Here is a 14,663-nt window from a genome sequence, read left to right as displayed (position 1 = left end):
ATCAAAAGACATAAACCACTTCCTCGTGTCTAATGAAACCTATTCAACTCCCTGCCACAAGATGTGGTGATAAATAGTGGCTCGGGTGGCTTTAAAAAGAAATTAGGCAAATTTGGAAAGGCTTAGGTATGCTTACTGACCATGATCGTGAATGCCATTTGTAAGACATCTGGTCTGCGCAAACCAGCAGTTGAGGTTTTACAATGTTCATTTTATGAACTTTCAAAGGAATGGAGGACTCCATGCGACCCTCTGACCTCTCCTAGCAACTCCAGTTTTGCAATGCCCATTTTGAAGCGAGAGAGTCTTGCATATTGTTTTGCTTTGCAAAAGCTGAAGTCTGATGGGGTGACACCTTCAACCACGAGAATTGTTGTTGTTGTTTCTCTGCGGCAAAACATTTGCACTGGATATCCCCTCCGTTTCATGTGTGTAGTTCAAATTTCTGCAAAATATATTGACACAATTCCAGGAGGGGGATTTATCAGACCCCTTTGGGGTTTGCGGTCAGGCCTCACTTTGTCACCCCCCCCCCAAACTTCTCCTGATGGGAGGACTCTAACCAATGGATTCAAATTTCAGGAAAGGAGATTCCTACTAGGGAGAATTTTCTGAGGGTGAGAGCTGTTCGACAGCAGAACAGACAATCTTAGGAGGTGATGGACTCTCCTTCATTGGAGATTATCAAACGGATGTTGGATGGTCATCTGTCTGCTGTGATTCCTGCATTGAGGGGCTGGCCTTGATGACCCTTGGGGTCCCACCCAACTACAAATCTGTGGTTCGGTATGGAAGCCTCTTCGGAACTGGGAAGACTAAATGCTTTCTGTCAGCAAAAAGGTAGAGTGAGCCATAGCCTCTCCTGCTTGCCAAAGCTCAGACCTCTCCTCAATTCCATGCAAGTTAGCAGAGGAGGTGTCAAGGTCTGTTGAGATCTAGGAGAGGCGTAATCCACAGATTGCCATTATTTGCCCCCAAGGGGTGGGGAGAGACTGTGGAATGGGGTCACTGCCCCAACCGACTTTGGATGACAGGGATGTTTAGGCTAGCAAGGAAGAGGAGGACAGCTGCTTGGTCCTGCAAGAAGATTTCGGAGGTTGAGCCGTGGGGCAGGGGGAAGGCGGAAGTCTAGTGGGTAGGGTGGCAAAGGCAGTAAAGGTAAAGTTAAAGGGACCCCTGGCCATTAGGTCCTGTCGTGACCGACTCTGGGGTTGTGGCGCTCATCTCGCTTTATTGGCCAAGGGAGCCGGCGTACAGCTTCCGGGTCATGTGGCCAGTATGACTAAGCCACTTCTGGCGAACCAGAGCAGTGCACGGAAATGCCGTTTACCTTCCCGCCGGAGCGGTACCTATTTATCTACTTGCACTTTGAGGTGCTTTCAAACTGCTAGTTTGGCAGGAGCAGGGACCGAGCAACGGGAGCTCACCCCGTCGGGGGGATTTGAACCACTGACCTTCTGATCGGCAAATCCTAGGCTCTGTGGTTTAACCCACAGTGCCACCCGCGTCTCGGCAAAGGCAGTGGGGGGTGGTAATTTCAGCTGCGGAGTGGATATCAGTGAGCCAACCAGCAACAAATCACATAGAGTACAGGAACTCTTTATTAGCAGAAACAAGGTCTGGCTGGGCGAGTCACAGCAACCTTCTCAGTAGGCCTTGCCCCTTTGAGGCAGTTGTGGAGACCAAAGGTCCCTGCCTTCCTACAGCTGCATAAATCTCCTCCTCCCCAAGGTCTTCCTCCAGCAATCTAAGACGCTGTCTCCTTGTCTGTCCTTGCTCCACATTCTTCATATCTCTTCTGGTTCTGGAAGGCCAGCGGGGAGGGGTTGCTGGTGGCAGAAGGAGCAGAAGACCCCCTGGCTCCCTCACCAGCTTGACTGATCTCTGCCTCTTGGCCACCCTCCTCTCCTGCATCAGCTCCAGCTCTTGCTTCCGGACTTCTCTCTGCAACAGACTCTCCCCTCTCACTAAACCCTGTTTCCTCTTCAACCTCTGTCGCCTCGTCGTCTGCCTGCGACCGCTCATCGTTGTCCCACTACCAATCCCCGGGCTCTGAGCCAACGACTGAACAGAACCGCAGCCCTAAAGGCAATAAGAACACCAAGCAGCTCTCGATATTTTGCCGAAACAGCCTAAAACAATCCTGTTCAGTTTAAGGCCAAGTGTGTGTTACTATCTAAGGCCTGCTGTCAATTGCTTTGCAAAGTATTTTTGGCTGAAGAGACTTAAAGACCTAAGGAGCGGCTGTGACGCTCGATCCCGTCCTCGTTTGCATCTTATTTCACAAGTGTTCTTGGAACTAATTGATTTGCTGCCGTAGCTCTTTTGTACTCTTGCTTTTGCTCTATCTCCTTGCGATCTGAACACCCAGTACTGGTTCTGCTGGTCTTGTATAAGATGGTTCACACCTGCTTCTTCAACGGCTGAACTTCCCCTCCTTTGCACCATCCGTGATTAATCCGAACCTCTATTTTCTCCATCTACCCCAACGTTTTAAGAAGGCGTCAGTAATCGCATTCGCTTCAGTTAAAATCTTATAAAGCTTCTGGCTGTAGCCCAGCATTCATCAGGGGTGCAAGCATGCGCCACCCCACCCCACCCCCCGGTAAAGAAAAAAGGAAAAAAGAATCTCAACCAGGAGACATAGCCATGCTCAATGCGACCTGGATTCCTGATTCTATGGGAGTTTCCCACTGGGGGCATCTGACTGGCCACTGAGGTCAGGATTCTGGACTAAATGGGCCATTGGGCCTCAGGACTGATGAGGGTTGGGTGGGGGGAAGCTGGGGGCCCCAGTCTGGAAGGGGCCCCGGGCCCCAATTATCTTGCGTATGTTTTCATCCTTTCTTAGTATCACGATTACTTCTCTATTGTGAAAGTCAGCGAATTCCACCCAGTGTTTCTGACTCAATGCAAAAGCTATTTCATAAAAGTTATGCACTGTTTGGTTGTAAAAACAACCAGCACCTCAAAGTGGTTTAAAAAAATATAAAATGGGAAAATTGAGAAAAACGTACAATAATAGTTTAAAGCATACGAGAAGTCAACATAGTAATACATGCTAAAATTCACGCCCATTTTCAAAGTACCTGAACGGGGCAGAACAGGAATTATTTTAGCGGGTGCTGCAAAGAATACATGGAAAGTGCTTGACTGATATCAATAGGCAGGGAGTTCCAAAGTGCAGGTGCTGCCGCACTAGAAGATTGGTTTCTTACACATTAGCATGAGACTCTTAAGCTCAGGGTTGTGTGTTTGAAATCCATGTTGGGCAAAAGATTCCTGCATCTTAGGGGGTTTGACTGGATGACCCTCAGGGTCCCTTCCAACTCTACAGTTTTATGATTCTATGAAATGTAGAATGGGCACCCTGTGTGGCACCTGTAGCAGTGGCAATTCTGCCAATTGAAGTGGTCAAGTGGGCACATGTTGAATAAGGCAGTCTTCTGAGACACTGCCATCTCCTCTTTTGATGCATGGCAGCAATTGTGAACACCGTGCGAAAACAACAACAACAACTAATAATAATAATAATAATAATAATAATAATACCAGTGGTTGTGCGGTGCCCATTCCTTTGTGTTACACAGACAAGTTCAACGTTCAAAATGTCCTCTTCTTCTTCTTTGGTGATCCCTTGTAGCCAAGTAAGATTGTCTTCCATGAACACGGTTTTAACAGTGAGTCCATAAGTGACTGTGGAGACCAAATCTGGATCCACACATCCTTCCACAGTGGGGACATTGGTTTCCGGGGTGGAGGGAGTCAATCACGTTGTGGATTTGCCAAGTGTGCCTTCCTCTTAGCATGTTTCTCCCTATCGTCCTGAGTTTGAGTGTCTTCAAAGCCCATGACACCTTTGGCAAAAGCTGTTCTCCAATTGGAGCGCTCGCAGGCCAGTGTTTCCCAGTTGTTGGTGTTTATACTACCTTTTTTTGGGGGGGGTTTGCCTTGAGAGAGTCTTTCAACCTCTTTTGTTGACCACCAGCATTACGCTTTCCATTTTTAAGTTTGGAATAGAGTAGTTGCTTTGGAAGACGATCATCAGGCATCCACACATCATGACCAGTCCAACGAAGTTGATGTTGAAGAATCATTGCTTCGATACTGGGGATCTTTGCTTCTTCCCTTACACTGGTTTTAGTTCACCAAAATGTATGCTTAGTTCAGTAGCCATCGTGGGGCTGCTTATATTATCAAAATTAGCCATTAGGATCTTAACTTTCTCTAGAAGGAACTAACATTACCATATTTATCATTAACATAAAAGTGAGATCACACATCTATTTTATATCCTGAGTAAATAATTTTAGCTGCTCCGTGCTTGCTGGGGGAAGACCCTTTTTTCTCCACTGGGACTTGAATCTGTTCTCGGCATCCCTCTGGGCCTGATTCTGCTACAGATCTCTCATTAGGTTCTTTGATGCATGGCGAGTGGTGTCACCAACAGGACACAGAAGCCCAGAGCAGGAACAGTTCAGTTTTTCTAGTTTTGTTCTCAAAGGAACACAGTGAGATATATAATTTGACGCTTGATCTATTAGCTGTTCTGTTCGGTGATATTAAAACAGGCAGCCTTGGAGAATGGTAAAGAAATTATCATCTCTTTACTCCTGGCAGCTAGGATGGGAATCAGCCATTAATCAGAGATTGGACTTCCCTCTGTCATGTGTGATGTAGTCGAGATCCTTGCATAGCAGTGGGTTGGTCCTAGAAGATCCTCAGGATCCCTGCCAGGTCTACAGTTCAATTTTTCTAACCATTTACTGTGAATTGACATTGGTTTATATCATATTTCTATTCCACCTTTCCCCCCAAAGGTAAGGTAAAGGTAAAGGAACCCCTGACCATTAGGTCTAGTCGTGACCGACTCTGGGGTTGCGGCGCTCATCTCACTTTATTGACCGAGGGAGCCGGAGTACAGCTTCCGGGTCATGTGGCCAGCATGACTAAGCCGCTTCAGGTAAACCAGAGCAGCGCACGGAAACACCATTTACCTTCCCGCCAGAGCGGTACCTATTTATCTACTTGCACTTGACATGCTTTTGAACTGCTAGGTTGGCAGGAGCAGGGACCGAGCAACAGGAGCTCACCCCGTTGCGGGGATTTGAACGGCTGACCTTCTGATTGGCAAGTCCTAGGCTCTGTGGTTTAACCCACGGTGCCACCCACGTCCCAAAGGAGCTCCCCATTTAATCCCTACACACCAACCCTGCCAGGTAGGTTAGGCTGTGAGGGCTGCGCATGTCACCCAAGGTCACCCAGTGAGCTCAGCTGTGGCCAAGTGGGGAGATTCAAACTGTGGCCTCTCCCAGCTCCTGGTGCGACGCTCTAACCACTACACCACCGCTGCCTCTTTTTACGCACACTCTTCTCTGGCCCAGTTCTGTCACCTCTCTCTCCTCTTTCTCTAGCACAACTAGAGAATCGAATGCACTGAGCATGGGGGGGGTGGGATATTTTCAATCACCCGGATTCCCCTCCCAGGAAATATTCACCGCAAAGATGGGGACGGCGCTGCGTGGGAACAGTTGGGCCGCCATAACGCCCCTTCCAACTTGCCGCCCTGCTTTTGTCTGCTTCCCCCGGACTTAAAAACGGCAACGGCAAATGAGTCACTGCATTTTGAGACCACCTACACACATTCTCCAGACATAGCTGCTGGAGCCACCTGAATATTGTGGGTCCCTAGAGTCCCAGAGCTCTAAATCCTCCTGCTCAGATGTTTGTGGCCGGCACATCTCTGCCCTCAGCTGTCAGGGGGATCCCCAAACCCCACAGCCAGGCGGAGAGGCTCAGGCCTCACTGAATAGCTCTCGCGTCGTATAAAGATTGCAATTCCGCTTTGATCGGTGGAATGGGCACCCATACATGTGCCATGTAATACCCATAGCACATTTTAAAGAACTGTGGGACTCCCATCAACCAGGCAGCTTCACTGTGCTCTGTCCAGTGCATGCTCAAAACATCTTTGTTTAGACAAGCCTGTCCAGGCACTTAAGAAAGTTGAGTTTAATAATAATGATGATATAATAATAATAATAATAATAATAATAATAATAATAATAATAATTTTATTTATACCCTGCCCTCCCTGGCCAGGGCCGGGCTCAGGGTGGCTAACACCAAATATAAATTACAATAAAACGTAACAGAAAGAAAGAAAAAACAGTTGCTTAAAATATGGCTTAAAATACGGTTTAAAATACAACTTAAAATGGACCAGGGAGAAGAGTCGGTGGAGGAAGATTGGAAGAAATCCAAAGACTGTTTGCAGAAATATTGCAAGATTAATGAATGTTAGAATGATGTTGGAATGAATTTATGTGATTTTAGCAGAAATGTTATAAAGATTTAGGAAAAATAGACTGTTAAATTGGTGAAAGGAGGGAAAGTAAAGTTATATTAATTTCAAGATAAATATACAGGACAAAAATTTGAAAAGAGGGAAAGGATTTGCTGAAATGGATAATTGATTTAGAATACAAAAAGGGAGGTGTGAATAGGTCAGGGAAATAAGTTAATGAAAGATCAGTAATGGGAATATTGGCTGTATTTTTTTTTATTGATTTTTCTTTTTTTGCTTAACGGATTTTAATTTTCTGTTTTTTTTCTTTCTGATTTATCTCCTTTTCTTTTTTGTATCTTATCTTTTCTTGTTTAAAATGAGGTTATTTCTTGATTTTTTTGTTGTATTTTCAAAAACTTTAATAAATATCTTATAAAAAAAAATACAACTTAAAATGCAGTCTCATTCTAGTGTTGTTGTTGTTTAGTCGTTTAGTCGTGTCCGCCTCTTTGTGACCCCCTGGACCAGAGCACGCCAGGCACTCCTGTGTTCCACTGCCTCCTGCAGTTTGGTCAAACTCATGCTGGTCGCTTCGAGAACACTGTCCCACCATCTCGTCCTCTGTCGTCCCCTTCTCCTTGTGCCCTCCATCTTTCCCAACATCAGGGTCTTTTCCAGGGAGTCTTCTCTTCTCATGAGGTGGCCAAAGTCTTGGAGCCTCAGCTTCAGGATCTGTCCTTCCAGTGAGCACTCAGGGCTGATTTCCTTCAGAATGGAGAGGTTGGATCTTCTTGCAGTCCATGGGACTCTCAAGAGTCTCCTCCAGCTCCAGAACTCAAAAGCATCAATTCTTTGGCGATCAGCCTTCTTTATGGTCCAGCTCTTACTTACCTCATTCTAGTAGTAGCCCATAAATCAAGACCATAAAGGGAGGAAACATCAGATATTCACCCGAGCCAGCGATCCATGCTGGTCCTACATGGGCCAGCAAAAAAGCCAAGGGAAAATTTATATACCAAATCCTGTATAAGGGGTCAGAGTCCAAGCCAAAGGCAGGCGGAACAGCTCCATCTTGCAGGCCCTGCAGAAAGATGTCAAATCCCACAGGGCCCTGGTCTCTTGTTACAGAGCGTTCCACCAAGTTGGGGCCAGTGCTGAAAAGGCCCTGGCTCTAGCTGAGACTTGAGAGTTTCAATCTAGTCTATTGCTGTTTTAACCTTTAAAATGTATTCAATCATTGTTGCTAATTCTTCTTAGTGATAATTTTATTGTTTCATCTTTCATGTAGTCTGCTATTTTATTTGTTTGTTTGATTGTTAAAATCAAGCTGAATATAAATTGCACAAAATGAAATGAAATAAATGAACAATAAAACAAATTGTCTTTCTGCACACAAAGACCTAAGCTAACCTCAGCATGGTCAAAGATTGAAGAAGGTCGTGTAACATCAGACCCTGTGATTGGCGGGTAGTATAAAGTGTCCTGATTGGCCAGGCCTGTTGTCACTCTAAGGGAATCTTGCCTTACTCTGGTTAACATTGGGAGGGATGGAGGAGAATTTTCATCTGATCTACCTATTGAAGCAAAACCTACTTTTAAAAACTTTTTTTTTTTTTTTTACACCACCCAGCCTAAAAGACCAACTGGAAAAGAATTATCCTTCAGGGTTTGCACTTTATCTGAATTTTATGATACTGTCCTTGGCTCTGAAAAATGCACCCTGTGATGTTTCTGCAAGGATTTGTGGGGAGCAAACCCAAAGGACGGTCTTCTCTGTGACCCTCCTCCCTTAGAGATGCATCTGTCTCTGTTATGTACTGAGCTGAATAGGATCCAAAATGCAGCAGTCTGATTGGTCCTAGAACAATAGGATTCAGAATGCAGCAGTCTGATTGGTCCTAGAACAATAGGATTCTGAATGCAGCAGTCTGATTGGTCCTAGAACATTAGGATTCAGAATGCAGCAGTCTGATTGGTCCTAGAACAATAGGATTCTGAATGCAGCAGTCTGATTGGTCCTAGAACACTAGGATTCAAAATGCAGCAGTCTGATTGGTCCTAGAACACTAGGATTCAGAATGCAGCAGTCTGATTGGTCCTAGAACACTAGGATTCAGAATGCAGCAGTCTGATTGGTCCTAGAACATTAGGATTCAGAATGCAGCAGTCTGATTGGTTCTAGAACATTAGGATTCAGAATGCAGCAGTCTGATTGGTCCTAGAACACTAGGATTCAAAATGCAGCAGTCTGATTGGTCCTAGAACACTAGGATTCAGAATGCAGCAGTCTGATTGGTCCTAGAACACTAGGATTCAGAATGCAGCAGTCTGATTGGTCCTAGAACACTAGGATTCAGAATGCAGCAGTCTGATTGGTCCTAGAACAATAGGATTCAGAATGCAGCAGTCTGATTGGTCCTAGAACAATAGTATTCAGAATGCAGCAGTCTGATTGGTCCTAGAACACTAGGATTCAGAATGCAGCAGTCTGATTGGTCCTAGAACAATAGGATTCAGAATGCAGCAGTCTGATTGGTCCTAGAACAATAGGATTCAGAATGCAGCAGTCTGATTGGTCCTAGAACACTAGGATTCAGAATGCAGCCGTCTGATTGGTCCTAGAACAATAGGATTCAGAATGCAGCAGTCTGATTGGTCCTAGAACATTAGGATTCAGAATGCAGCAGTCTGATTGGTCCTAGAACACTAGGATTCAGAATGCAGCAGTCTGATTGGTCCAAGAACAATAGGATTCAGAATGCAGCAGTCTGATTGGTCCTAGAACAATAGGATTCAGAATGCAGCAGTCTGATTGGTCCTAGAACACTAGGATTCAAAATGCAGCAGTCTGATTGGTCCTAGAACATTAGGATTCAGAATGCAGCAGTCTGATTGGTCCTAGAACATTAGGATTCAGAATGCAGCAGTCTGATTGGTCCTAGAACACTAGGATTCAGAATGCAGCAGTCTGATTGGTCCTAGAACACTAGGATTCAGAATGCAGCAGTCTGATTGGTCCTAGAACAATAGGATTCAGAATGCAGCAGTCTGATTGGTCCTAGAACAATAGGATTCAGAATGCAGCAGTCTGATTGGTCCTAGAACATTAGGATTCAGAATGCAGCAGTCTGATTGGTCCTAGAACACTAGGATTCAAAATGCAGCAGTCTGATTGGTCCTAGAACACTAGGATTCAGAATGCAGCAGTCTGATTGGTCCTAGAACGATAGGATTCAGAATGCAGCAGTCTGATTGGTCCTAGAACGATAGGATTCAAAATGCAGCAGTCTGATTGGTCCTAGAACAATAGGATTCAGAATGCAGCAGTCTGATTGGTCCTAGAACAGTAGGATTCAAAATGCAGCAGTCTGATTGGTCCTAGAACATTAGGATTCAGAATGCAGCAGTCTGATTGGTCCACAGGAGCCACCCAATCCACCCCCAGGTGGAAGTGAATCCGCAACCTGATTGACCTACAGGAGAATCCAGGAATTAGCCAATCACGTGGGGCCCATTGTGTAAATAATGTATATACAGTGGTACCTCAGGTTACATATGCTTCAGGTTACAGAAATATTACCTCGGATTAAGAACTTTGCTTCAGGAGGAGAACAGAAATCGTGCGGCAGCGGGAGGCCCCATTAGCGAAAGTGGTGCTTCAGGTTAAGAACAGTTTCAGGTTAAGAACAGACCTCCAGAACGAATTAAGTTCTTAACCCGAGGTACCACTGTATATCTAGCTGGACCCTTAAAAGAGATTGTTCTGGATTTGCTTTTTGTTCATTGCAATGGTATGTGTTCTTGTGTTTTTATATTGTGAACCAACCTGTGATCCTTGGATGAAGGGCAATACAGAAATGGGATAAATAATAACAATAAATTATATATAAAAATATATTAAAATTATATAAAATTATATAATGTATATATATATAAATTATATAAAAATATATAATAATACATAATTTATTATTTATACTCCGCCCATCTGTCTAGGTTCCCCCAGCCACTCTATACAGTGGTACCTCGGTTTCAGAACAGCCCTGTTTACGAACTGTTCAGTATACGAACTTCGCAAAAGTAGTGTCCTGGTTTGTGAACTTTGCCTCGGTCTAAGAACGGAATCCGAACGGTGGAAGGACACCGGCGGCGGGAGGCCTCATTCGGGAAAGCACTTCTCAGCTTAAGAACGGTTTAAGAACGGACTTCCAGAACTGATTATGTTCGTAAACCGAGATACCACTGTAATAATAATTCAAAATCGCATTTTGGACCAAGATATGAAACAGAATGCTAACATCCATTGGCTCAGAAGGGGCCTCTTTAACCAGTGCTAATAAATCAGTAATTATTTTTGGGTAGGAATGGGGACGTTTTTGTCCGAATGCTGACCTGGGGGTGCTTTTTGATGGAAAGGCCCAATGCACGTTGCTGAGATACTTCCCAATTAGTGCAAACGTTTTCTGCAGCCACTGCTCTCCATGTTTGCAGCCAAGTCTTCCTTGTTTCTTGGACCTGGACCAAAAGAGAGTATTTCTCTCTCCCTCCCCTTGCCTTCCTTGAGTCCACAATTCACAGATGCTGAGGACTCATCAGAGACAGGGGTGGGCGGTGGAGAATGTCAAGTTTTTAAATAGCTTCCTCCTGCCACTCAGGCGCAAGCGGCAGAGGGTATTTTATTCCACGCCACGGCCTTCCAAGCAAGGAACTGGGCAGACACCTCCTCTCCCGGTGCTTCCACAGAAAGAGAGAGTAGAGAGTTGCTGGAAACATCATGTGGCGTGTTGACATAGGCTTTAATCTGTTTTCAGTTGATTGCTGATTTCATTTTTCATCCTTTAACCATAGGTAAAAAGGTAAAGGGACCCCTGACCATTAGGTCCAGTCGCGACCGACTCTGGAGTTACGGCGCTCATCTCGCTTTATTGGCCAAGGGAGCTGGTGTACAGCTTCTGGGTCATGTGGCCAGCATGAGTAAGCCGCTTCTGGTGAACCAGAGCAGTGCACGGAAACGCCGTTTACCTTCCCGCCAGAGCAGTACCTATTTATCTACTTGCACTTTGACGTGCTTTCGAACTGCTAGGTTGGCAGGAGCAGGAACCGCGCAACGGGAGCTCACCCCTTCGCGGGGATTCAAACTGCCAACCTTCTGATCAGCAAGTCCTAGGCTCTGTGGTTTAACCCACAGTGCCACCCGCGTGCTTCCTTTAACCATACCAGCTGATAATTTTATAATGCTATTCCTTTGCAAACTGCTTTGGGGTATATTTTTCATTTGCCTATAACCAAGTGGTGTATAAAATTTCTCGGGTGGCACATGAGTGTGCGAGCAAAGCACTTGCAGGCCTGCATGGCATTGTCTTCTGTGGAGCGTAGGCACGTAGTCACCGTCTGGCTACCCCCACCCCCCGGAATCCATTTTAATTTAGCTCCTGATTAATACCCCGTTCACTCCCCAAAACCACAAAGTAGTCTAGGTTTGCAGCCTGCCCTACTGAGTGAGACGAGGAGGAACTTAATCAGTTACGTCTGCCCTGAGAAAGGGGCATTGTAAAACTTGTTTTCTTCTTGGTGTTGATCGGATCTATTTATATCTCTCTCTCCTTCTCTCTCTGTCAAGGCTCAGTTTTCTACTGCAGAGGTTGGTGGCGTCTCAGCCGCCGCTCTGATAACCAGGGAGATCAGGTCCTCTGAGGGACTGATTCCCCTCTACATTCACAGTTCTCTCCTTGGGAATCGCTTTAAAAATATCTGTGTATCCAAAGTGGAATCATGTTTCCAGGAAGGACTGATTCACAAGCAGAGACTGCAAGGTGGTGCCAAACCCTCCTTCTCTCCTTCCTTCCCCTTATCTCGTATTCAGAGGTATAGCGCTTAGGTGGCTGGAGGTTCCATTTTGCTGTGAAGGGTGAGCAGAAAAAACAGGCTATAGAAACCTCCTTGAGATCTTTCTAATAGGTGCTTGGGTCTAATAGGTGATTAAGATGGACCGGGCTTGTTTCCTCCTGCTCCGAAGGGTAGGACTCGAACTCATGGCTTCAAGTTACAAGACAGGAGATTCCGACTCAACATCAGGAAGGACTTTCTGACAGTGAGAGCTTTATATTTTTGGTTTTTTTTTTAAAAAAAAAATATTTATTGAAGTTTAACAATTACAAAGAAAGAAAAACAAACAATAATAATAATAGGGGGGGAATTACAATACTTCAAAAATACAGGAAAATACAATGCTAAAAAAGAAAAAAAGAAAAGGAAAAAGAAAAAAAAGAAAACCCAAAAACAATACAGCTAAGCAATAACATTTAAAAACAATGACATCCAGTATTTTCATATCTTTATCTTTCATTTACTTATTTCCATGACTTCCTCACACCTCCCTTTTTGTATTCTTGATTCATAATTGTTTCAGCAAGTCCCTTCCCTCTTTCTCAAAATTTATTCCATGGTTTATCTTAACGCAATTTAACCTTAAATTTTACACTTTAACCCATCAACAATCCATTTTAACTTAATTCTTTATGACCTTTCTGCTAAGACCATATAGGTTCATTCCAGCATCTTTCTAACATTCATTAATTTTACAATACTTCTTTAAATATACTTTAAATTTCTTCCAGTCTTCTTCCACCGACTCTTCTCCCTGGTCTCGGATTCTGCCAGTCATTTCCGCCATTTCCATGTAGTCCATCAGTTTCATCTGCCATTCTTCCTGGGTGGGTAGATCTTGCATCTTCCAATACTTTGCAATAAGTATTCTTGCTGCTGTTGTTGCATACATAAAGAAAGTTCTATCCTTCTTTGGCACCAATTGGCCGACCATGCCCAGGAGAAAGGCCTCTGGTTTCTTCAGGAAGGTATATTTAAATACCTTTTTCATTTCATTATAGATCATCTCCCAGAAAGCCTTAATCCTTGGGCATGTCCACCAAAGGTGAAAGAAAGTACCTTCTGTCTCCTTACATTTCCAGCATTTATTATCAGACAAATGGTAAATTTTTGCAAGCTTGACTGGTGTTATGTACCACCTATAGATCATTTTCATTAAATTCTCTTTTAAGGCATTACATGCCGTAAATTTCATACCAGTAGTCCATAACTGTTCCCAGTCAGCCATCATAATATTATGTCCAACATCTTGTGCCCATTTAATCATAGCTGATTTCACCATTTCATCTTGAGTATTCCATTTCAACAGCAAGTTATACATTCTTGACAAATTCTTAACTTTAGAGTCTAACAGTTCTGTTTCCAATTTGGATTTTTCCACCTGGAAACCAATTTTTTTGTCCGAATTATATGCCTCCATTATTTGATAATAATGGAGCCAGTCTCGCACTCTATTTTTTTAATTTTTCAAAACTCTGCAATTTTAATCTGTCTCCCTCTTGTTCCAAAATCTCCCAATACTTCGGCCATTTAACCTCCATATTAAGTTTTTTCTGAGCCTTTGCTTCCATTGGTGAAAGCCATCTTGGGGTTTTATTTTCTAGCAAATCCTTATATCTTATCCAAACATTAAACAATGCTTTTCTAACAATGTGGCTTTTAAACGCTTTATGTGCTTTAACCTTATCATACCACAGATATGCATGCCAACCAAATACATTATTGAAACCTTCCAAATCCAACACATCAGTGCTTTCAAGAAGCATCCATTCTCTCAGCCAACAAAATGCGGCTGATTCATAATAAAGTTTAAGATCTGGCAGGGCAAATCCACCTCTTTCTTTAGCATCTGTTAATATCTTAAATTTTATACGAGGCTTCTTGCCCTGCCAGACAAATCTAGAGATATCTCTCTGCCACTTCTTGAAACAGTCCATTTTATCCAAAATTTGCAGTGTTTAAAATAAAAACAACATTTTTGGCAATACATTCATCTTTATAACAGCAATTCGGCCTAACAGCGATAACTTCAAATTTGACCATATTTCTAAGTCTTTTTTCACTTCAGACCAACATTTTTCATAATTATCTTTAAATAAATTCACATTCTTAGCAGTCATGTTTACCCCTAAATATTTCACTTTCTTAACCAGTGTCAATCCTGTCTCCTTCTGAAACTTATCTCTCTCAATCTCAGTTAAGTTTTTCTCTAAAACTTTAGTTTTCATCTTATTCAACTTAAAACCTGCTACCTGACCAAATTCATGTATCAATTCTAATACTCTTTTAGTGCTTGATTCTGGCTCCTGTAAAGTCAATACCAAATCATCAGCAAATGCTTTCAATTTGTACTGTTTGACTCCCACTTGTATACCTTTAACCAATTGGTCCCTTCTAATCATATTTAACAAAACTTCCAGGACTGATATAAAAAGCAATGGGGAGATTGGGCAACCTTGTTGTGTTCCTTTCTCAATCTTAAATTCTT

The 14,663-nt window shown here is 43.6% G+C and overlaps 1 long non-coding RNA gene across 1 annotated transcript in view; it reads right to left on the bottom strand.

Annotated features, from left to right (window-relative positions):
* Positions 1-14,663, bottom strand: part of LOC310762297 — a 28,953-nt gene that overhangs the window by 12,406 nt on the left and 1,884 nt on the right. The window lies entirely within an intron of this gene.

Source organism: Podarcis filfolensis (assembly GCF_964270895.1).
Source record: "Podarcis filfolensis genome assembly, chromosome: 5".
NCBI lineage: Eukaryota > Metazoa > Chordata > Lepidosauria > Squamata > Lacertidae > Podarcis > Podarcis filfolensis.
Note: the sequence above shows the minus strand (reverse complement) of the source record. Positions and strands in the feature narration are given on the sequence as shown.